Here is a 23,809-nt window from a genome sequence, read left to right on the forward strand (position 1 = left end):
TTTTATATCCTCTCTTGTTCGACCATCATCAGTTATTTTTCCCCCTCCAAATAGCAAAACTCATCTACTACTTTATGTGTCTCATTTCGTAATCTAATTCCCACAGCACCACCTGATTTAATTCGACTGCGTTCCATTACCCTCGTTTTGCTTTTGTTGATGTTCGTCTTATATCCTCCTTTCAGGAGACTGTCCATTCCATTCATCTGGTCTTCGAAGACCTTTGCTGCCTGTGATAGGATAATGTCATCGCCAAACCTCGAAGTTTTTATTTCTTCTCCCTGGACAATAATTCCTACTCCAAATTTTTCTTTTGTTTTCTTTAGTGCTTGCTCAGCATACAGATTGAATAACATCGGGGATAGGCTACAATTCTGTCTCACTCTCTTGTCAACCACATTTCTAAAGAATCCAAACTGATCTTCCCAGAAGTCGACTTCTACCAGTTTTTCTATTCATCTGTAAGGAATTCGTGTTAGTATTTTGCAAGTGTGACTTATTAAACTGATAGTTCGGTAATTTTCACATCTGCCAGCAACTGCTTTCTTTGGAATATCAAATATTATATTCTTCTTGAAGTCTGGGGGTATTTCGCCTGTCTCATACATCTTGCCTATCAGGTGGAAGAGTTTGTTCATGGCTGGCTTGGTGTGTGGAGTTGCTGGCTTAGTTGGTATTTCGCGGCGGACTTTTCAGCGTGTTTACAAGCACTGATATAGCATACACGGTCACGAAGCACGACGGCAGGATAGTGATCGGAAAAAGATTCTGACTGAGAGGGACCGGAGACGCATGTCACGATTTGTGAAAAAAAAAAAAAAAAATAGCTTCCAAACCCGACAAGAATTGCTGCACGCTGTGAACAGAGTGCCAACCCCACCTGTTAGTGAAAGAACATTGCGACGGAAATAACATGCAACGAACATTTGGAGTCGGTCACCTTGTAATGTGGCTATAATTTCGCACCTTACAAGCACTCATCTACATACTTTGCCGTGATTTACAGCCAGAATTAGGTATCATTTGATAGCTTGTACATCGTATATATGAATATTTAAAGAAGACTGACATTGTCACGTACACCTTGTAAGTAATTGTTAACGTTTATTGCATGAAAGGTGACGGAGTGTCTTTATTATCAAAACGGCGTAATGAATGATTGCCTATACTAGTAGAGGTTGGAACGCCAGTGGAAATGAAACGGTGGCGTAACTAAAGCCCTTGGAGGAAAAGCCACACAGGTGTTTTGGTCTTACTTCACAGAGGAAGTGCCAAGATGGACGGTGTGGGCATCTGAGAGCTGAAGCACAATACAGTGGCGGCCGGCCGGTGCTGTAGCGGGGACGAGAAGGATAGCTGGATAATATTTTGGAAACTCTTAAAATCCTGGACGCAGCAGAGAGGAATGAGGAAGCGTTACCTCAGAAATCGCAGGTTGGGTTATTTCCGAAGATTTTTACTCTACCATTGTATGAGTATTGGTATTTTCTCGTAAACTTTCCGTGCTGGACAAAAAAGACTAAAAAATATGGTTGGTCGGCATTCGGAAGAATCTGTAGAGAGGGAGAATTTTCCGTCGTTTCGAGAATATGATTCGCCTTCTGCAGTTACGAGGGAGGGGAGCCGAGTTTTGCTGGGAAGCCAGCAGTGGAGAAAAGAGGTTATCCGTTTTGAGCGCCCGTGTTTGACGGTCGCTCAGCATCAGCTTTTGTTGGTACAGACGGACTTGCTATCTTTGCTCTCAGGATATTTTATTGTTAGAACGGTTAGGCACTGTACTGTTGCGCACTTATACGATTCTGGACTTCACTTCCGGGTAGGGAGTCGTCGTTGAGGACGCAGTGTTCAGTGATTGAGAGCACTTCTTCTGTCTATACTCATGTAGAGACGTTATCTGAACTCCGTCCTTGTGGCAAGGAGTTCGCGTTTCTTGTCTGTAGAACACAGAGAGGAGAAGACAGCATTAGGTTATAATAGTCAGAGGACCGCCTTCTGCCGTCATAGAGTTTGAAAGAGTTTTATTTTGTGGTTGGGTTCCTTCCATCGTTGCAGACATGTACGAGAAGCATCACTCCGACGCACCGGACGCAGTACATATGGTGATATTGCTAACTGCTTCGGCTCATTTGGGGCTATAAAGCTAAACAGCTGTGATCACGTAAATTTTATTTCCACTGAGGTTGCACACCACTGTAGATTATCTTTGAAACTAGTGTATATCTCTTTATGTCCATTGGACTTTGATATATAAGCATTTGTAATTAAAAAGGGGTTTTAATATACAATAAATGTATAAGAGGAAACAGCATTTGTAATTTGGTGGTTACTAGTTCCTGAAGTAGCATCTTGGAACCTCGCCCAGAGAACATTGCTCACACAAGCGCATAAGTCTTCAGTGGGCGAGAAATCATCGAATTGGACAGTGGCTGACTGGCAGAACGTAATGTGGTCTGACGATTTACTATATTCAAATAACGCACGTCGTCGAGTGCACGGAAGACCAAATGAAGCACTTCACCGTGGATGTGTGCGAGGTCAGGTTCAAGCCGGATGAGGTCTATGATATTTTGGGTATATTTTTCTTATCATCAATTGGGCTCGCTCACTGAGATGACCAATAACATTAACCAGCACGTTTGTTCAAGCATTCTGAATCATCAGGTGTTGCCTTTGAGTAAGCTGTTGACGACAACAGAAGATTTCTTTGGGCTCGAAGAATATGTGACTGGCTTTCTGAATACTACCCTACCGATTACATCTTGACTGGCCTGCAAAATTACCAGACTTAAATCCCATAGAAACTATGTGGGAAACGTTGGAACAACGGGTAAAAACCCGACACCGGCATCTCCGCAATTTGGTGGAACTGTGCATTCGAATTCTCAGCGACTGGCTTAAACTGGATGTGACGTGCCTGCGCAACCTTGTATACTCACTGCCTAAACGAATCCAGGCGGTTATCGAGTGCAGGGGCGGAAGTACACGGTATTAAGTGACACTTGTAATGATTTCTCTAGGGGTGACCAATTTCGTGTGTGGTGAGCTTATGTTTATCTCCACATTGATAAGCTTTGTAGTTAATTCTGTCCTATGAAAGATTATTACTGTTCAACAAGAGACTGCTGCTCGTGGTCTAGTGATTGGCATCGCTGTCTCTTGTCGTGCGGTCCCAGGTTCGGTCTCCGACTGTATGAGACATTTCCTTGGGGAAAGGGGTTCCGAGAAAGAGAAAAGGCAAGTATCGCTTATCTGTATTATCTCGCCTAGTCTCCGGAAAGATCGGTAGACACCTACTATAACCAATTTCTTAATTAGGAACAGTATTATCAAGCTTATTTTTGTGCAGGGGAGAGGTGACCGATAATATCGGTAATAGTTAATAGCACTGAAAAAGTTTTAATTAAAATTATCGATGTGTAACCTCTCATTGGAATAATGGTGGTTAGTGTTTAACGTCTCGTCGACAACGAGGTCATTAGAGACGGAGCGCAAGCTCGGGTTAGGGAAGGATTGGGAAGGAAATCGGCCGTGCCCTTTCAATGGAACCATCCCGGCATGTGCCTGAAACGATTTAGGGAAATCACGGAAAACCTAAATCAGGATGGCCGGAGACGGGATTGAACCGTCGTCCTCCCGAATGCGAGTCCAGTGTGCTAACCACTGCGCCACCTCGCTCGGTTTGGAATAATGCCCGCAGCAAAGTAGCTGTTCAAGGAAATCAAAGTGGGTTTAACGCGGCTGCTTTTTCTTCTAAATTCTGCTTCATAAACCATGCGCAGGTATTGTTAGTTCGCTTGTCTTGTTTCCTGCGCTCTGAATAAGTCTACGTAGCTGCGGCGTGCGTTATAGCGGGCATTTCCGTGTGATATGCTACGGAAGGGATCAGGGCACTTATTTTAAATTGCAAGAAAATTGACTGTAGTTAATTTATACAGGACAGACTTTTGTCGTAAGGTCACGGACTAAGAATGTCTGAGGAATTGTGTGCACGAGAGAAAGTAGAGCGTTCAGTATTAAATTCCATTATATCCCGAATAACCAATAATAGTATCTGTGGACTATACGAAGGGACGTTGAATTGAATACAAGAAGGGGACTCGACACTTAGCTTTGTGAAAGTGAAAGCGTACGACGTTTAAGGACTGTATGGAAGTTTAGCAATGGACCATAGTCCTTGCTACAATATCTTTGAGTGACGAACTATAAAAATCACTGATATTTTAGTTGCCGTAATTGCTGAGAGTAATTGTAGGATCAACCCTCCTTTTCCCTCTATACAAAACGCAATCATTCATTATCATTTAATTATTATTGAATGTTGTTTGTAAGGTAGCTATAATTTCGCACCTTACAAGTACTACGATCTACATACACATTAGGTATCATGTGATAGGTTGTACATCGTATATATGAATATATAAAGGAGACTGACATTGTCACGTATGTCTTGTGAATAATTGTTAACGCTTATTGCATGAAAGGTGACGGAGTGCCTTTATTATAAAACCGGCGTAATGAATGATTGCCTATACTAGTAGAGGTTGGAAAGCCAGTGGAAATGAAACGGCTGGCGGAACTGAAGCCCTAGGTGGAAGACCCCCCCCCCCCCCCCCCCCCCACAGGTGTGTTGGTCCTGCTTAAACACAGAAAATAGCAAGACGGACGTCGTAGCACCTAAGCGCTAGAGCACAATAGAGTCGCGATCGGCCGATTTGTAGCCGAACCGGAAGGATAATACTTCGGGAACGCTGAAAATCTTGGACGCAGGTGAGAGGAACGAAGAAGCGGCACCTCGGAAACCACACATGCTGGGTTATTTCCAAGGATTTTTACTCAGAAGCGTACCATTGTACGAGTATAGGTTTTTCCTCGCGAACTTTCCACACTCGACGACAAAAGACTAAAATATGGTTGGTCGGCGTTCGGAAGAATCTGTAAAGAGGGAGAATATTCCGTGGTTTCGGGAATATGATACGTTTTCGGAATTACGATGGTGGGGAGCCAAGCCTTGCTGGGAAGCCAGCGCTGTAGAGACGTGGTCTTCCTTTGTGAGCGCCCGTGTGTGACGGTCGCTCGACATCAGCTTTTGTTGGTACAGACGGACTTGCTGTCTTTGCTCTCAGTAGAGTTTATAGTTAGAACAGTCAGGCACTGTACTGTTGCGAACCTATACGATTCTGGACTTCACCTCTGGGTTGGAAGTCGTCGTTGAGTACGCAGCGTTCAGTAATTGAGAGCACTTCTTCTGCCTATACTCACGTTGAGACGTTATCTGAACTCCGTCCTTGTGGTTGGGAGTTCGCGTTTCTCGTCTGTAGAAGACAGAGAGGAGAATACAGTTTTGGGGTATATTAGTCAGAGGACCGCCTTCTGCCGTCCCAGAGTCTGAAAGAGTTTATTTGTGGCTAGAGTTCTTCCGTCGTCGCAGACGAGTACGAGAACCGTCACTTCGACGCACCGGACGCAGTACATACGGTGATATCGCAAATTGCTTCGATTTATTAGGGCTATAAAAGCTAAACAGCTGTGATCACGTTAGTTTATTTCCACTGACGTTCCACACCACCGTAGATCATCCTTGAAAGTAGTGTCTTCTAGTGTTTGGTACGTAGATGATGTCAGCCATTTCGCGTTATCGATATTAGGCCGTGCAGTCATAATAAGGGGGAGAGTTGGGCAATTGATCAGTAATTTACTTAGGAAATGGAAACTTTGTAATATAAAGGTGTTTTTAATCTACGATAAATATATAAACAGGAACAACTTTTATCATTTAGTAGGATTAGTGCCTTCATCATTCTTTTTTGTTTAGATTGTACTTTATAGAATTATAATATCCTAAGATCTGCTTCGGTGGGTAGTCAGACAGGGACAAATCTTCATTTTAGCGTTTATTATTTTCCGTTGCGCACATTCATTTTACACCTGCCTGGAGTAGCATCTTGGATGTTAGTAAAGAACTAGAGTAATTTCCATAACATCATATGTACTGGTGAATAATAACTAATACCCAAAGACGTTACTAACCATATTGTCTTCGGTAACAAATGGTGATCGACTGAGCCAAAAAGTTAACATTAATTATTATGAAAACCCGAAATTTAGTCGCCGTTACAGAAGATGTTTCTGGCTGCACCATCTGATGTATAGATATAACTAAAAGTCGAACATATACAGTGGATAATAACATTATGTCTTTCGTCGGAGAAGTCGACGACAGCAGAGCGACTGAGGGCAGCTAACTACGGAAACATTACATCCAATGTGTCTCATTCTGTTCAAGAGAGATAAACTCTTTCTTGGTGGGGGGGGGGGGGGGGGGGGTAGGTGTAACGATACGATTTTGCAGTGCCTTTCTTGTTCTGTCGCAGAATGCGATCAGGCACTGCGATGATGACAGCTGTTATCGAATGCATTAAATGCAGTCACAATTACGAATATGGACAACAATGGAATGACGAAACATGATTGCCGGCATATGGAGGTTTTGGGTCTGTGCGTGAGTCATGCTCGGATAGCAAGGCGACTGCTCGCGATAAGCCGGAAATCCGCATACGATCCCTGGTCCGACACAAAATTTTGCTGTCGTCATTCCATTATACAGATGACGGTTATCCATCATATTCGTAATTTTGAATACATTTCATGTCTTTTTTGTAAGATTAAAGAAGATCTATGTGTCCGAAGGTCGGGTGTGCACTACATCTCACGAATAGTGACGCGTGTTACGTGGGACAGACCATTAGAGAAATAGAGGAGAGATGCAAGTAGTATCACCGACAAACCTGACTAGAACAACCAAGAAAATCAGCTGTCGCCGAGCACTGCCTCGGGTATAATCATGAAATGAAATACGAAGGCGCCAGTATAGTGGTGCAAGCTCTTCTGGGTCAGTCTACATAAGGGATTTACCGAAATGAAGATGTCACTACCCCAGTATAGTGGGGCGGAAGCTTCAGTTTAAGGGGAGGTTTACTATCTTAGGCCCGAAGAAAGCATGTTCTTTGAGAATTTTTTTCTCGGGATGTCTTATAGATATCAATGTCAAATTTGGTCAAAATGTTTACTGATATTTCCTCTACAAACTGGAATTTTTTCGACTGCAAATATTGAAGAGCAAAGGCGGAAGTGCCGTCGGAACGAAACAAAATTTCGATGTAGACCTCCACGAGCGGTATGTCACAGGTCAGCCGGCTCGTCTGAAATCAAAATTGAGTTCACGTTAGCGAAGTATGTAAGATTCTTTAGGAGTTGTACCTCGCTTAAGTTATTTGGACCATAGGAAACAAAATGGCGGCCATTTGAGAAAAGTAGGGCTTTCTTTATCGATTTTTCGACTTCGTCGGCCAAGTAAAAGTATTTAGAGTTGATGGACCGGAATAAAAGTGGTACAACTCCTAGACAATTTAGTTAGCTTAGTCGGAAACAAAGAATCATGCCAATCGGTGCAGTAGATTTGAAGTTACCATACCGCACGATAAAAAAAGTCATTTCGAGAAAAACGCGTTTGAAGTTTTGACTACATATGAATGCAATACTATGCAACTTACGTTCAATCTGCTATTCCGGGTCCATAAACTAGTCCTTCCTCTTCCTCATAGAGGGCGTTCTGCTCGATATGGGCCATCCTGCGCTGCTCCAGAGCTCCTCGTACGGCCGGTGACAAGCGGTTTTCGGCCGCTTGAATCCGGTGGTCGTCCAAATTCTTGGCGAACTGCGTCGAATAGAGTTCCAGGGCGACGCCCATCGTTATCATGGTCTTCAGAATTGCTGAATACCCTTCGTTGAAGCTGCTCACTGCCAGGAAAGTCGCAATCTCCACAGTCTTCGCACCAGAATGCAAATGCTTGGGCCGCGCGGGATTAGCCGACCGGTCTCAGGCGCTGCAGTCATGGACTGTGCGGCTGGTCCCGGCGGAGGTTCGAGTCCTCCCTCGGGCATGGGTGTTTGTCCTTAGGATAATTTAGGTTAATTAGTGTGGAAGCTTAGGGACTGATGGCCTTAGCAGTTAAGTCCCATACGATTTCACACAAATTTGAACATTTGCAAATGCTTGGGGGCTAACATCCAAACACACGCGTACAAACTTTCATTTGAATTTTGCGTATTTCCTCCCAAGCCTCGGTACAATAAATCGTCCTCCGAAATAAAAAAAAAAAACTTGGAAAAGGCCGATTTCAGGCAGGTGCATTTTTTTGTTCAACGGCGAATAACAAACATTTCCGTTCCGTATTCGGAGAAACCGTTTCAGGGGTGGATTCTAAACACTTTTATGGATCCAAAATGGCAATTTTTAAAAAAATAGATTTTTTGAACCAAAAGATAGTAAACCTCCCCTTAAGCGAGGCTTGAGATCGGGCACTCAATTTTTTACGATATCATCCGCCATCTCATCCACTAGAGCTGCAAAACGCTGAGAGAATGTGCACTTAAGGGATTAACAGTGCGGGAACCGTGAGTCGAACTCGGCTATTAACAGTGATGCGACACTAAGAGTACTTCATAGCCTGGCTGGAATCCAAGCAGCAAGTATGGTTAACAACAATGCTTGCAGAACCTGAAGATTACGTCTGGGTCGGTCGTCGACATATTGTGCATAAAAATGAAATAAACAACTTGTCTGAACACACTATTAATCTGACAAACTTCAATGTCTGTTGAATTACAAGTCTCAAGTCAGAGTATTTAAACCTGCGAGAGTCCTATTCGGAAGCAGAAAAGTGTACAGCTTGTTCACCTGTTGTCGGGCACCCAGTGAAGAAGCAGCAGAGCGAAGGCTTTGCTGTAAGGCCCATGCTTCCACACTGCCGTGCCCTCCAAGTCCTTCTCTGCAGCGTCGAAACTCTCGTATGAGATGACCCCAGGCCGTCCGTTCCTCCGCGTAGCGTAGCATCTCCGGACTTATGTCGCAGGACACAATCTTCGTGCCGCCAGGGAGCCGGGGCGCCAGAAACTGCATCACACAGTCCGTAACTACACTCATGCGCATAAATCAAGGATAACTGCAGAATGTGGTGCCACACAACGTGGCATTACACAGAACTGGCGCTAATAGCATAGGCACATACGGAACACACACAACATACATCTGTGAGTCTACGATATTGGTGATGAGTTGAGAAAACCTCCCCGGAATACATGTGCTATAAAAAGCCACTGTTTCCTGCGCATGTACCCCGACATCAATATAGCATATGATCATCATGCACATGTACACAGGCCACACAACGGGTTGGCATACTCTGGATCAGGTGGTCGAGCAGCTGCTGGGGTATAGCCTCCCATTCTTGCACCAGCGCCTGTCGGAGCTCCTGAAGTGTCCTAGGGGTTTGAAGACGTGCAGCGATACGTCGACCGAGAGCATCCCAGACGTGTTCGATGGGGTTTAGGTCTGGAGAACAGGCAGGCCACTCCATTCGCCTGACATTTTCTGTTTCAAGGTACTATTCCACGATGGGAGCTCAGAGGGGCCGTGCGTTATCGTCCATCAAGAGGAAGGTGGGACCCACTGCACCCCTGAAAAGGCGGACATACTGGTTCAAAATGACGTCCTCATACACCTGACCTGTTATAGTTCCTTTGTCAAAGACATGCAGGGGTGTACGTGCACCAATCATAATCCCACCCCACACCATCAAACCACGACCTCCATACAGGTCCCTTTCAAGGACATTAAGGGGTTGGTATCTGGTTCCTGGTTCACGCCAGATGAAAACCCGGCGAGAATAACTCTCCAGACGATACCTGGACTCGTCTGTGAACATAACCTGGGACCACTGTTCCAGTGACCACGTACTGTGTTCTTGACACCAGGCTTTACGGGCTCTCCTGTGACCAGGGGTCAGTGGGATGCACCTTGCAGATCTCCAGGCGAATAAACCATGTCTGTTCAGTCGTCTGTAGACTGTGTGTCTGGAGACAACCATTCCAGTAGCTGGGGTAAGGTCCCGAGCAAAGCTACCTGCAGTACCCCGTGGCCGTCTGCGGGCACTGATGGTGAGATATCGGTCTTCTTGTGGTGTTGTACACTGTGGACGTCCCGTACTGTAGCGCCTAGACACATCTTGTGGAATCGTTGCCATAATCTTGAGATCACACTTTGTGGCACACAGAGGACCCATGCTATGACCTCCTGTGTTTGACCAGCCTCCAGTCGCCCTAGTATTGTACCCCTCATAACGTCATCAAAATGAGTTGTTTGAGCCATTTTCGACACACAATCACCATTATAACGTATGAAAACATCTGCACACTTACTCGCTGCACCGTACTCTGACATGCACCAACACACCTCTGCATATGTGGACTGCTGCCAGCGCCAATGTGCGACGACCGCAGGTCAAATGCACCGCATGGTCTTACCCCGAGGTGATTTAAATCCGCAAACCGCCCACCAGAGCGTTGTTTCACCATGTATCAGCATTATCCTTAATTTATGAGCATGAGTGTATATAACTGCCTCGGTTACTACAGCCAGCAAAAGTGCGATAATATCCTTTTAAGCATCGACACTGACGCAAATGAAACCTTGACCGAACTTTATCAATTTTTCACTCGAGAATATCCTTCATGCGGCATGTGTTGATTAAAATTTCACTCTTGTGGAAGCTTATGTTCAATGTCTTCAGTACAGAATACATCTATTCCAACAGATGAAGAATTGTTATTTGGCAACACAGTTGCACTGATGCCTAGTGCGTGCGTCTAACGTTACTGGTGGAGATTGCAACTCGGTATGCCGAGAGGATGTGTACCTACACTTTAGCGTCATTTTCTGGACAATGAGAAATACCCAGTCATTGAAATGAAGGACATGGCAGCATAAATCTAAGAATTTTTAGCATGTTGCGGCATTGTGAGCAACTGTGATAAATTAATATGTCAAAAATTCGCCTCAGTTGCGAAATGTTACTGGTCTTTACCCATGTATCAGCTAAAGTAATCTAGCCTCCTTCAGAAGCATAAAGCAAACTAATACATGCCAGAATAAGGCACGGTCAAACATAAAGAGCTAAAGCACCGTGGTACCACGTCAAGCGACGTTACTTAGCTGAGGAACAGCCCCGGCCCCACTTCGTGGAAAGCGGTCGGTTAGCCGCGGACGCTACGTGGAACTGACTGTGACACGCGGATATGTACCGAGCAAGACGGCGGATCACGCGCATGCGCGCACGCAAAGTGAAAGGTGCGTGCCATTGGCTGTCTTTATGTTATGCACTGGGAAATTACCAGTAATGTTAAACCGTAAATTTGTGAGAGAACAAGGCACCAAGTAGATAGAATCCCGATGAGCGTCAACTGTAAACCGAGACCTTATTAACTGACAAGAAATTTACTTAGACCTTAAATTCAGCTTGTTAGATTAAAGACCACATATGGTCACCGCTATGCTGTATGGCTCCGCACGATATCATGCGGGGGATGGACAAGGTTATATGTCCGTAACGCGAGAACTTCTCAGGGTTAGAAGAAGGTGGACATAAAATAATTTCCATTAAACATGGAGTAATACGTCAATTTGTAACGCGAAATTTGACTAACGTTTTTATATTATGCACTATATTACTATGCATTTGTTATTGACTGGGTGTGTAAAGCTTAGGGCATCATTTATGACTTTATGCACAGACGGTCAACGTTGTGTTTAAGTTCCAATGGTTCAAACGGCTCTGAGCACTACGGGACTTAACATCTGTGGTGATCAGTCCCATAGAACTTAGAACTACTTAAACCTAACTAACCTAAGGACATCACACATATCCATGCCCGAGGCAGGATTCGAACCTGTGACCATATCTGTCGCGCGGTTCCAGACTGAAGCGCCTAGAACCGCTCGGCTACACCGGCCGGCAAGTTGTGTTTACGAAACCTGTAATAACTTAACCAAACATACACAGCATGGGTTTCGAAAAAGACAATCGTGTGAAATCCAGCTCGCGCTATTCCTTCACGAGACTCAGAGGGCCATAGACACGGATTCACAGGTAGATGCCGTGTTTCTTGACTTCCGCAAGGCGTTCGATACAGTTCCTCACAGTCGTTTAATGAACAAAGTATGGGCATATGGACTATCAGACCAATTGTGTGATTGGATTGAGGAGTTCCTAGATAACAGAACGCAGCATGTCATTCTCAATGGAGAGAAGTCTTCCGAAGTAAGAGTGATTTCAGGTGTGCCGCAGGGGAGTGTCAGAGGACCGTTGCTATTCACAATATACATAAATGACCTGGTGGATGACATCGGAAGTTCACTGAGGCTTTTTGCAGATGATGCTGTGGTGTATCGAGAGGTTGTAACAATGGAAAATTGTACTGAAATGCAGGTGGATCTGCAGCGAATTGACGCATGGTGCAGGGAATGGCAATTGAATCTCAATGTAGACAAGTGTAATGTGCTGCGAATACACAGAAAGATAGATCCTTTATCATTTAGCTACAAAATAGCACGTCAGCAACTGGAAGCAGTTAATACCATAAATTATCTGGGAGTACGCATTAGGAGTGATTTAAAATGGAACGACCATATAAAATTAATCGTCGGTAAAGCAGATGCCAGACTGAGGTTCCGAAAATAAAGGAAGTAGGTTACAGTACGTGGGACCCGTACCAGATAGGGTTGATACAAGAGATAGAAAAGATCCAACGGAGAGCAGCGCGCTTCGTTACAGGATCATTTAGTAATCGCGAAAGCGTTACGGAGATGATAGATAAACTCCAGTGAAAGACTCTGCAAGAGAGACGCTCAGTAGCTCGGTACGGGCTTTTGTTGAAGGTTAGAGACCATACCTTCACCGAGGAGTCAACCAGTATATTGCTCCCTCCTATGTATATCTCGCGAAGAGACCATTAGGATAAAATCAGAGAGATCAGAGCCCACACAGAGGAATACCTACAATCTTTCTTTCCACGAACAATACGAGACTGGAATAGAAGGGAGAACCGGTAGAGGTACTCAAGGTACCCTCCGACACACACCGTCAGGTGGCTTGCGGAGTATGGATGTAGATGTAGATGTAGACACTAACAATAAAGATGATATGTACGACCGTCCACTAATGTAGTTACAAGGGTGACGTGGAAAAAACTCTTAAGGGAAAAGGTTAATTATTAGTTAGTAGTGGGTTCAAGACCCCTATGCATTTAAATAGGTTATGCCACCCTAATTGTCGAAACACACACTCTAGTGTATCAGATATTACCTATTTAGGATATTGCCTATAAGGGTATTAACTATTTATGATGAGGATTATGGTGATCGTGGTGGAATTCTCACATAGACTACCAGGAAATAAGGACCTAATATTTAAAGTAGGGTGTGTCAGGGCGTACAACGCCACTGCCAACTTACTTATATCCTATTGACCGACAAAGGTCAAGCTAAATATGAACAGGTCAAAAAGGGAAGAATACAGCTCATGTTCATATTATTAGCTTGACATATAACCTTGTTCATCCCCCGCATGAGATCGTGCGGAACCATACAACATAGCGGTGATCATATGTGGTCTTTAATCTAACAAGCTGAATTTAAGGTCTAAGTAAATTTCTTGTCAGTTAACAAGGTCTCGGTTTACAGTTAACGCTCATCGGGATTCTATCTACTTGGTGCCTTGTTCTCTCACAAATTTACGGTTTAACATCACTGGTAATTTCCCAGTGCACAACATAAAGACAGCCAATGGCAGGCACCTTTCACTTTGCGTGCGCGCATGCGCGTGATCCGCCGTCTTGCTCGGTACATATCCGCGTGTCACAGTCAGTTCCACGTAGCGTCTGCGGTTAACCGACTGCTTTCCACGAAGTGGGGCCTGGACTGTTCTTCAGCCAAGTAACGTAACCTGACATGATACCACGGTACTTTAGCTTTTTATATTTGACCGTGCCTTATTATGGCATGTATTAGATTGCTTTATGCTTCTGAAGGAGGCTAGATTACTCTAGCTGAAACGTGGGTAAAGACCAGTAACACTTCGCAACTGAGGTGGATTTTTGACATATTAATTTACATGACAGCATCATACAGACAGTTGACTATCGTGTAACGACTGCTGGGTGAGCGGTGGCGAAATGGGCTCAGGACAGTTGTGTGGCAAGAAGACTAGGAACTGATCTTTCATAAAGGGCTACATCACGAGAAGGCTGTAGGGTTGGTCAGCTGGATCTGAAGAACAGAGGGATGACAGCTGAAATACGGAGATAGGTTACAGGAAGATTGTAGCCGCTAACTGTGGGGAACAGATTACTCGAGTCCGAATTCACACACTGCTATGGGTCGTTTACCGCTGACACCGTACTACAGACAATAGAGACTTGCGTGGTGCAGAGCCAGACTCCACTGCGACACTGAATAGCACTTTGTGGTGTCCAGCTATGAGTAGCGTTTCTTCTTGTGGCAGTCAAGTTGACACCAACGTGTTCAGAGACGACTTGGTGAAAGGTCGCAAGAGCAGAAATTCTTCAGAACCATACCTCCAACTCCGGAAATTATGGTGTGGAGAGCTATTGGGTATAACAGGATATATTTGATCATTTCTGGTTCAAATGGCTCTGAGCACTAAGGGACTTAACTTCTGAGGTCATTAGTGCCCTAGAACTTAGAACTACTTAAACCTAACTGACCTAAGGACATCACACGCGGTCGCGCGGTTCCAGACTGTAGCGCCTAGAACCGCTCGGCCACTCCGGCCGGCGATAATTTCTGATGGTGGGCTGAAAGCTAGCAGACAAGAATGGTAAAATGTGTTGCTGTACCATTCTTGAGCTGGGTACCAAATGTCGTATTGCTGTAGTGCTCACCTAGAAGACTTCGCTCTGTAGTTCACGCCACAAGCACCTTGTGGAACGTATCAGTCCTTGACTGCCCTGCCCGGTGCCCTGGTTTGTCATTCATAGCATGTATAGGATGAGATACTTACATGGCTTGACAAAGAAAGTGAAACACGCAGAAGAAGAGGAGAAAACGAAATAAAACTTTCAAGGTAGAGAGGATATATGATGATATTTCAGTGTTTACAATATCGGGCAAATTTAAGAGAATTTGGCAGCATGAGCCCACCTATCATTATTACGTTCCAACCCCTCTAGCCTAGATGCATGCACTGATTCCGTTGGGAAGGGTGTCATAAATCTATTCTGTCCTCCCCTGAGGCAAACTGTCCTACAACTGCCGTAGTTGCTCCATCCTGGATAATGGCACTCAAACGCAGTTGGCATCCAAGGTGGTTCCAAATGTACTCTATTGGGGACAGATCAGGGGGTCCTGCTGTCCATGGCAGTACCTCAAGAAACATCTAGTTAGTTCGTAGAGACACGTACCATATCTGGAAGAGCATTGTCCTGTTGAAAAATGGCACCACGATGTGAAAGGTAACACATAACGACGCAGTGTCTCTGTGACCTCCCATTGTGCCATTAGATAGTCCTCCAAATTAATAAAATGTTCCAGACTATTATTCCGTGGTCGAATGGATTTCACCTTAAAACCCAATGTTTCGTCCCCGTCTGTGGAGAACACTCTCAAGGGGAATCGTAGCATCATTGAATGTCCGACTCACACCCTGGCCCGCTACCGAGTACAGCAAAATTCCGCTTCCGCGTGCTTCTACGCAGTGGCGTGACGTCACATGTTTTGGATGCGCGAGCGCAGTTGGCCGTTATCGACTGCCGTCGTCTGCTGTTACTGTCACCCCCATGATGGAAGACTGATACACATCTGCTTCAGCACCGGAATCCAGATCATATCCAGTTTCCGCTCTCCTCGTTCCTATTGAAATTACTCAGTTGTTTTACAATATGTATGGCCTCTCTGTACAGCCTTTGTCCGCCCCGATAGCTGAGTGGTAGGCCAGCACGGTAGCTCAGCGTTTTCGGTCAGAGAGCTGACTGGCCTCTGTAAGAAAAAAAACTGAGTGAAAAGATCAATAACGAACTTCAATGGATGTCATGTGACGTCCGCTACGACGAAATACAGCGAACCATAATGAACACAATGAAAAAATAAAAAAAATTGTCAGCGTGGCATATTGCCGTCAGACGGGCCCGGGTTCGATTCCGGCTGGGTCGGGGGTTTTCTCCGCTCAGGGACTGGGTGTTGTGTTGTCTTCATCACCATTTCATCCACATCCGGAGCGCAGGTCGCCCAATATGGCGTCGAATGTAATAAGACCTGCCCCAAGGCGGCCGGACCTGCCCCGTAAGGGGCCTGCCGGCCAAAGACGCCAAACGCTCATTTCCATTTTTTTGTTTAGCCTTTCATGGTATTTACATATGGCTGCCAGTATCTGAGTCCTATCAGAATGAATGTGGTGGTCTTCTGGCTGCAAAGCCTGTTCCGCAACAGCTGAACTGTCAAGCTCCCTTCTTCTGGAAATGCCCATGTCTTATAGCCGTTTTTTGACCCACATACCTTCCCCACAACTACACGGAATCCTATACACTCCCGCTTTTTCCAGTGGTTGGCGAGCATCCTTGGCTGATTTTAGGTGATCTTGTATCTTCCAAGGGGGTTTGTAGCTTATCTCGATGTTCCGTTTTTTCAAGGTTTTCTCCTATGCGGTCAGTAACGTCCTTAATGAATTTTGCTTTAGTCAATAACGGGTCAGGGTGTGAGTCGGACATTCAAAGAAGCTACGATCGCCTTAAAAATGTCCTCCGGAGATGGGGAGGAAATGTTGGAAATAAAGATGAAATTGTTCGACCACAGTATAATAGCCAGGAACATTTTATTAATTTTGACATTTCCGGCCGTGAAAGGTTGCATTTTACAATAAGATATTCCTGTATCACTACGAGCCATCACCTGAAATCATACCCAATGGCTCCCTCCCTCATTACACTAGGAGTAACATTGCTGTGCCTTTGCAAAACAGTGGAAGAACGGGATCTCTCCTGAGGTCCTCGCCATACCCGCTGACGAATGTCATCTGGGGCAGCGCCGTTCATCGCTGGTCATGGGACCACTCTAGACACAGCCAACTGTAAATACCTGACGTCGTCGGCTCGAGTGCCATCAGCTGATCCAATGTAAAGGAAGCTTCTGGTATGAACTTTTTTATTGCCTTGACCCCGTGTATGTACTCTGGATTACTAGTTTCGACAGGACTAAGCTGTCAACTTAAGATCCACAGAGTAGAGGTTACGAAATCATGCTATGTGGTTTAGCGCACAGCACGATTTCATAACCTATACTCTACACGTCTTAAGACGGCAGCTTAGTCCTGTCAAAACTAGTAATTCAGTGTACATGCACGCGGTCAAGGCAATAAAAAATTCATATCATAAGCTTTCTTTACAGCCGTTCGTGTTGTGTTAACACCGAACTACGTTTGGGAAGGCAATTCCCCAGTCCACCGCTGCTAGTCTCCGACCAGTTGTACGGGACAACACAGAATGTTGCAGGTAGTACTTTACTTCTTTTGAGATGGCAGGCACAGATCTGTAATCATTAGGATGTGCTTGGTGGACAATACGGCGATCCTCTGTTGCGGTGGTCTCACGTGGTCGAGCGGAACCTTGATGGAGATTAAGCCTGCCCTCACGTTTCCATGCAGTCCACGTGGGCCACTGTCACATCGGAATGCCTTTACAAATCCGAGTATTCCGGAACTGGACCGGCCAGCCAAATGCAGACCACAACGAGGCCGCTTTAAACTGTGTCAGGTGCTGATAACGCTATCTCGAACGAAGACGCGGCATCTCCCTGTCCTTCATAGTGGTCAGTCAAGATCTGAACCTCTTGTATATTCTACTGGGTATGGTGATAAAAGTGAACACGGATACCAATAACGCACTCAGGTGGCCGTCCTACCTGTAACAGAGAATTGCAACTCTAATCGTTTACAGACCCGTCGATGGGGAGTACATGTATGATGTTAAACTGACACCCACCTGTGTCTTCAGAGTGCTTCACTTTAGTTTTGTCAGGCAATGTGTATTTTCGTACCAGTCACCAACCAGCAGTCTTCATGAAGTGACACAGTTGTGTTTCAGGCATAGCAATAAATGCCTCATGATGACATGGGGAGGCTGTCTGCTTCCTGACCACAAGGAATGTAAGAGTGTATTTGTGCCTGTGAGATTCACTCCTCATACTGATGTTGATGATGGATATCAGTTCGGAATGGTATGAAAGTTTAGTCATGTAACCGCCGGCCGGTGTGGCCGAGCGGTTCTAGGCGCTTCAGTCCGGAACCGCGCTGCTGCTACGGTCGCAGGTTGGAATCCTGCCTCGGGCATGGATGTGTGTGATGTCCTTAGGTTAGTTAGGTTCCAGTAGTTCTAAGTCTAGGGAACTGATGACATCAGATGTTAAGTCCCATAGTGCTTAGAGTCATTTGAACCATTTGATGAAGCATCCTGATCATTCATCTTGTTAAAGTTTGCCATTTTCGTCAAAAAACATCTACAAATATGATGCACAAGCAACTTTAGAATGAATAGTAGACGATCTTTACTCGCAGTACTAGTGATGTTTGGTTCTGTTCCTTCCGCCTCTTGGGCGAAGGAAGAATTACTGTTTACATGTCTCAGTGCGTGCCCTAGAGTTCTATCCGATAATCACTATGCTCGGTGTATGTTGGCATAAAGACTGCCTGACGTCTTCCTGCAACACCAGTTTTCTAAATGACGAAGCCCAGTTTCGTGACTACTATGTCGTCTTTCTTCCAAGGACAAAAAATAAAAAGGGTGCTCCACGAAGGAATTATCTGAATGCGACGGAGATCGGTAGATGTATGGACATGTACAGACAAACAAATGATGAGAATTTCAGAAAAAAAATGAATCATTTATTCAAAATGAAGAGAGTCGCACATTGAGCAAGTGAATAACGCGGTCCACCTCTGGTCGTTATGCCAGCAGTTATTCGGCTTGGCATCGATTGATAGAGTATTTGTCCAAATTCTGTCCAATTGGCACGTTACATCGTCAAAATATCGAGCTGGTTGGAGGGCGCTGCCCATAATGCTCCAAACGTTCTCGATTGGGTAGAGTCCGGCAACTTTTCTGGCCAAGGCAGGGTTTTGCAAGCACAAAAACAATCAGAAGAAACTCTCGCCATGTGCTGGCGGGCATTACCTTGCTGAAATGTAAGCCCAGGACGGCTTGCCATGAAGAGCAGCAAAACAGGGCGTATGATATCGTCGACATACCATTTTGGTGTAGCGGTGTCGCGGATGGAAACGGAATGGGTCCTGCTATGAAATGAAATGGCACCCCGGACCATTGCTCCTGGTTGTCGGGTCATATGGCTGACATCAGTCAGGTTGGTATCCCACTGCTGTCCAGGGTGTCTTCAGACTGGTAATCGGAGCTCAGTTCGAAGCAGGACTCATCACTGAATGCAACTCTACTCCAGTCAATGACATTCCAGGCCGAAGACGTGTCTGGATACACCCCAGACAGCAGTGCGTTACTAACCTGACTGCCACCAAGCATACGGCCCAACAACCAGAAGTCGTGGTCTGGTGTGTCATTTCTTCTCATAGCAGGACCCCTTTGGTTGTCATCAGCGGCACCCTTTCAGTACAACGGTTTGTCGACAGTATTCTACGCTCCGTTTTGTTGCCCTTCATGGCGAGCCATCCTGGACCTACATTTCAGCAAGATAATGCCCGTCCGTACATGGCGCGAGTTTCTACTGCTTGTCTTCGTGCATGTCCAACCTTACCTTGGTCAATAACGTTTGGGGCATTATCGGCAGGGATCTCGAACCAGCTCGGGACAGGAGGACATACAAAAACTTTATTAATTAATGCCAAGCCGAATAACTGCTTGCATAAGGGCCAGAGATGGACCAACGCGTTATTCACTTGCTCAATTTGGGGAGCTCTTTCTCTTGAATTAATCATACAATTTTTCTGAAATTCTAATCTATTATGATGTGTCGGCAGCTGAGCCAACACCTTGTAGATCGAGATGGCTGAAAATGCACGCTAGACTAACGCAGACGGGCGTGAAGTACTGGAACAGGCTACGTAATTAATGCTATGAAGAAAAGTACGTAGCTGGATTAATACTTATCTTTAATCAAACATTGTGGTACATCGCTCTTGACGATACACAGGAGACTTTAATTACAATCACTGTAAGGCTAATGGCGCCTTGCTAGTTCGTAGCCATTAACTTAGCTGAAGGCTATTCTGTCTCTCGGCTAATGAGAGAGAAAGGCTTCGTACATCTAGTCGCTAGCTAGGTCGTCCGTACAACTGGGGCGAGTGCTCTATCGTATATCGAGACCTGCCTTGTGGTGGCGCTAGGTCTGCGATCACACAGTGGCGACACGCGGGTCCGACATGTACTAAATGGACCGCGGCCGATTTAATCTACCACCTAGCAAGTGTGGTGTCTGGCGGTGACACCACATATTATTTGTCTGTACGTGTCCATCACATCTACCGATTTCCATCTCATTGGGATAATTCGTTAGTAGTGCGTCTTTTTTTTCTTAGAGTGTAATTACGGTCTCACATATTACGATAAAAAATGATTTCGTCGTTTTAGAATGGATACTGAGTAAGGCCATGTTTCAACATTTTTGAGTGTTGTTTATAGTTTTATAATTGTTTTAAAAGAGACACATATGAAGGGTTTATTTCAATAGTGGTATAGGCCCATTTTTTTCATTTTGAGATACAGAGTCCTAAAGTTAAATGAGCACTGAAAAATCTGCAGTTGAGATACCAGAAATATTCAAGCATATGGTTTCTTGCTAGAGATGAACCTTTCTTTCTGTTTGTTAGGATCATTAATTTCAGAAGCATTATAGAAAGAAAAGTGGAGGTAATGGACTTGTACCACTATTGAAATAAGCCCTTCACATGTCCCGCTGGAGTCGAGGAGGAATAAATCTTTCCTAAAATTCATTCCACCTCAAGTCCAGCACGCTACATACGTCCTACTTAAAATGACTTTTTTACTAAGAATTAGAATGTGTAAAAAGAAGGAAGTAAGTACCATAATTACGTCAAAGAAATTATTCTGTTAACAGCTTAACGTTTTTACGAAATTTTTCGAAACATAGTTGAATATATAGTGGTACTTTGCAGTGGCTACATACTGTATAATGTTAGTACTCATCTCTTGCTTCCATGTGCTGTATTGTCTGCATCGAATCCTTGTGCTCTTTGTTGGGAAATGTTTTCAAGCTACATACCTCGTATAAGCGCACATCATCATCCGCACAAAACTGTGTGTATCTTCAGTAAAATGACACGACAATAAGCCTCTTACAGTTTTGTCAACTGCTCCCCCATATGGTACATCCTCAGCTATATCCTGCCCTGTATCTTCAGCAGAGTACATAGCTGTAATGGGACCTGTAGACCAGTTCGATCCGTCGAGAGCACGATATGCTGCTCGCAGTAGGTCACTCAAATGTGGCAGCGTCTTTTTTCTTTTCTTTTGGACGTTGCAATAATAAACAGTTTCATCCTGTGGAACTGAAATTACGGAGGAAGATGTGCCCAATTTTCTTGTCTCCTTGCTCTTGAAAGATAGCTTCCAACTGGGGGAAACTATAAACAGAAGGGGATGGCAAGCATTCGACATCAAAAAACAAATCAGGAGTCTGTGAAGTCTTCCGTTTCATATAAAATCAAGCGAAAAAAAAGTTTACTCCACAGAATAAATATATAAATGTGAAAAGACACAAATATGAACAAAAGACACAAACAGAAATACCCTACACACACTGGCAGTAAAGCAAAACTGTTAAACGAATTTAAAATGTTTTATCAATAAATATCTCCACAAATAAGTACATTTCTAGAAAACAATGTACCAAACACAATAATACCTTTACTGAGCTTATCTTTTGCAGACGCAAGGCACACAATGCACTCCTGACACAATTAACCGATATCACATGTGTCATATGCCAAACAATGAGCCTGCTGACTCCAAACAGGTGATACATTCAGTGTTAGGTTGCATCACCACACATACGGCGCACTTTCGTATCCCTGTGAAATCAGGGCTCTAAATTTGTATGTGGGACACTTAGGTCCCGCTGCTGACGAAAGGGCTGTTCCCCAAACATAGGTTTTACACTTTCGTATTGGATGTACCGATGTATTCAATATCTTACCAGCATCTCTGACTACATTAAATGTGTGTTCTTGATAGACTGGGGCAGTTTTCTACAACTCCGTCTCTTGAAACTCCTGTCTGCCCGGACATGGGGACTGCATCCTTCCACCATCCTCCATACCTACAAATCTCTCATCTGTCCTGTCCTCTGTTATGCCAACATTGCCTGGATCTCCGCCCCCCCCCACCCACCACTTTTATAGTGCCCTTCAAATCATAGAACTCCACAGGTTCCACCTTGCCTTCCATTTCCACTTTCCCTCCCCCACACAACTCCTGTATGCCTCATCCCCTTTCCCCACCTCCTCCTTTTCCTCCAACATATCCGGATCCGCTACACTGTCCGCAGGCTTGATACCCCCAATCCCCTGGTTTCCTCCTTCCTCTCCACCCTCTGCTCGTTGCCATGATCTTCATAGCCTTCATCTCCTTCATCAGGGCAATTTCCAGCACCTCCCCCTCCCAGATGTTGAACTTGCCGTGACATCTAATCCTCTGACCAACTATAGCTGGCCTTGTTCCTCCCCTCCCCAGAGCCCCCCCTTTTCCTCTCCCCTCCTCCTCCAAGGGAGGATTTTCCTCATTCTGCCCCATGCATTTCTGCACCCCGTCCTCAACTGTTTCCCTCCCACGTCCATCCCTGCCCGGTCCCCCATGGGGCGCCCCCCGCCCATCTCCCTCCCACTCCCGCCCTCTAGCACCGCCCCTCCCCCCTTTCTTCCCTTCTCCCTCGTCTCGATCCCCCTGACAGATCCTCTCAGTTTGTTCATCATCATAGGTGTGCTACATCAGTGTTGTGTTTGGTGCTGTTGTCCCAGGACATCGAGAGCTGTGATTTTAATTGTGTGCTGGTCTTGTACATAGTGTTACTGTCTGCAGCTTTCTCGCTTCTGGCGCACGGGGTCCCGGGTGCGATTCACGGCGGGGTCAGGGATTTTCTCTGCCTTGTGATGACTCTGTGTTGTGTGTTCTTCATAATCATTTCATCATCATTGACTCGCAAGTCGCCGAAGTGGCGTCAACTAAGAAGGACTTGCAATACGGCGGCCAAACTTCCCCGCATGGGGCCTCCCGACCAACAATGCCATACGACCATTTCATTTCATTTCATAGTGTTGACTGTCAGTGATTGTTATGCATAACGCCGCCCATCGCTACTTTTATCCTCCAGCCGTACTTCACCTTGTGTTTCTTTTAATCGTCACAGTGTGTGTTTTTTTGTGTATAGTTCTTAGATTTTTATGACCATTTTTGCAGTCACCCCCTTTTTTACACTATCTTCCATTATGTTTCCCCTTTTACATGTCTGTTTTGCCGTATTTCCTTCTTTATGTTTTTTAAATGTCTCCATGTTCTGTATGTACTGTCTGTCTCTCCACTGAAGAGCGGCACCTATGCTGCTGCCAGCCTGCCCCATGTGGGGCACTGAAATACAATAGAGAAAAAAGTATTCTACAATTGACTGCACGAGCTTCTTGTATCTGATTTCCTTTACAGATGCACTGCAATTCCTCAAAACTGCTCCATGAAATATATTGTTATTTCAGGGGGGTACGACATCAATTGGGCCGACTTCGAGCAAGAGAGGCACCACAGGACATTTTAAGTTCCACTGTCTATACTTTTACAAACAAATTCATAAAACTTTGTCAGCATGACCGGGAAGGATTCAGGATTCACACTCATAGCAGTGGAAGCTCAAAAACATAGCCGGCCGGTGTGG

This window comes from Schistocerca piceifrons, chromosome 2 (genome assembly GCF_021461385.2).
Source record: "Schistocerca piceifrons isolate TAMUIC-IGC-003096 chromosome 2, iqSchPice1.1, whole genome shotgun sequence".
Classification (NCBI taxonomy): Eukaryota; Metazoa; Arthropoda; class Insecta; order Orthoptera; family Acrididae; genus Schistocerca; species Schistocerca piceifrons.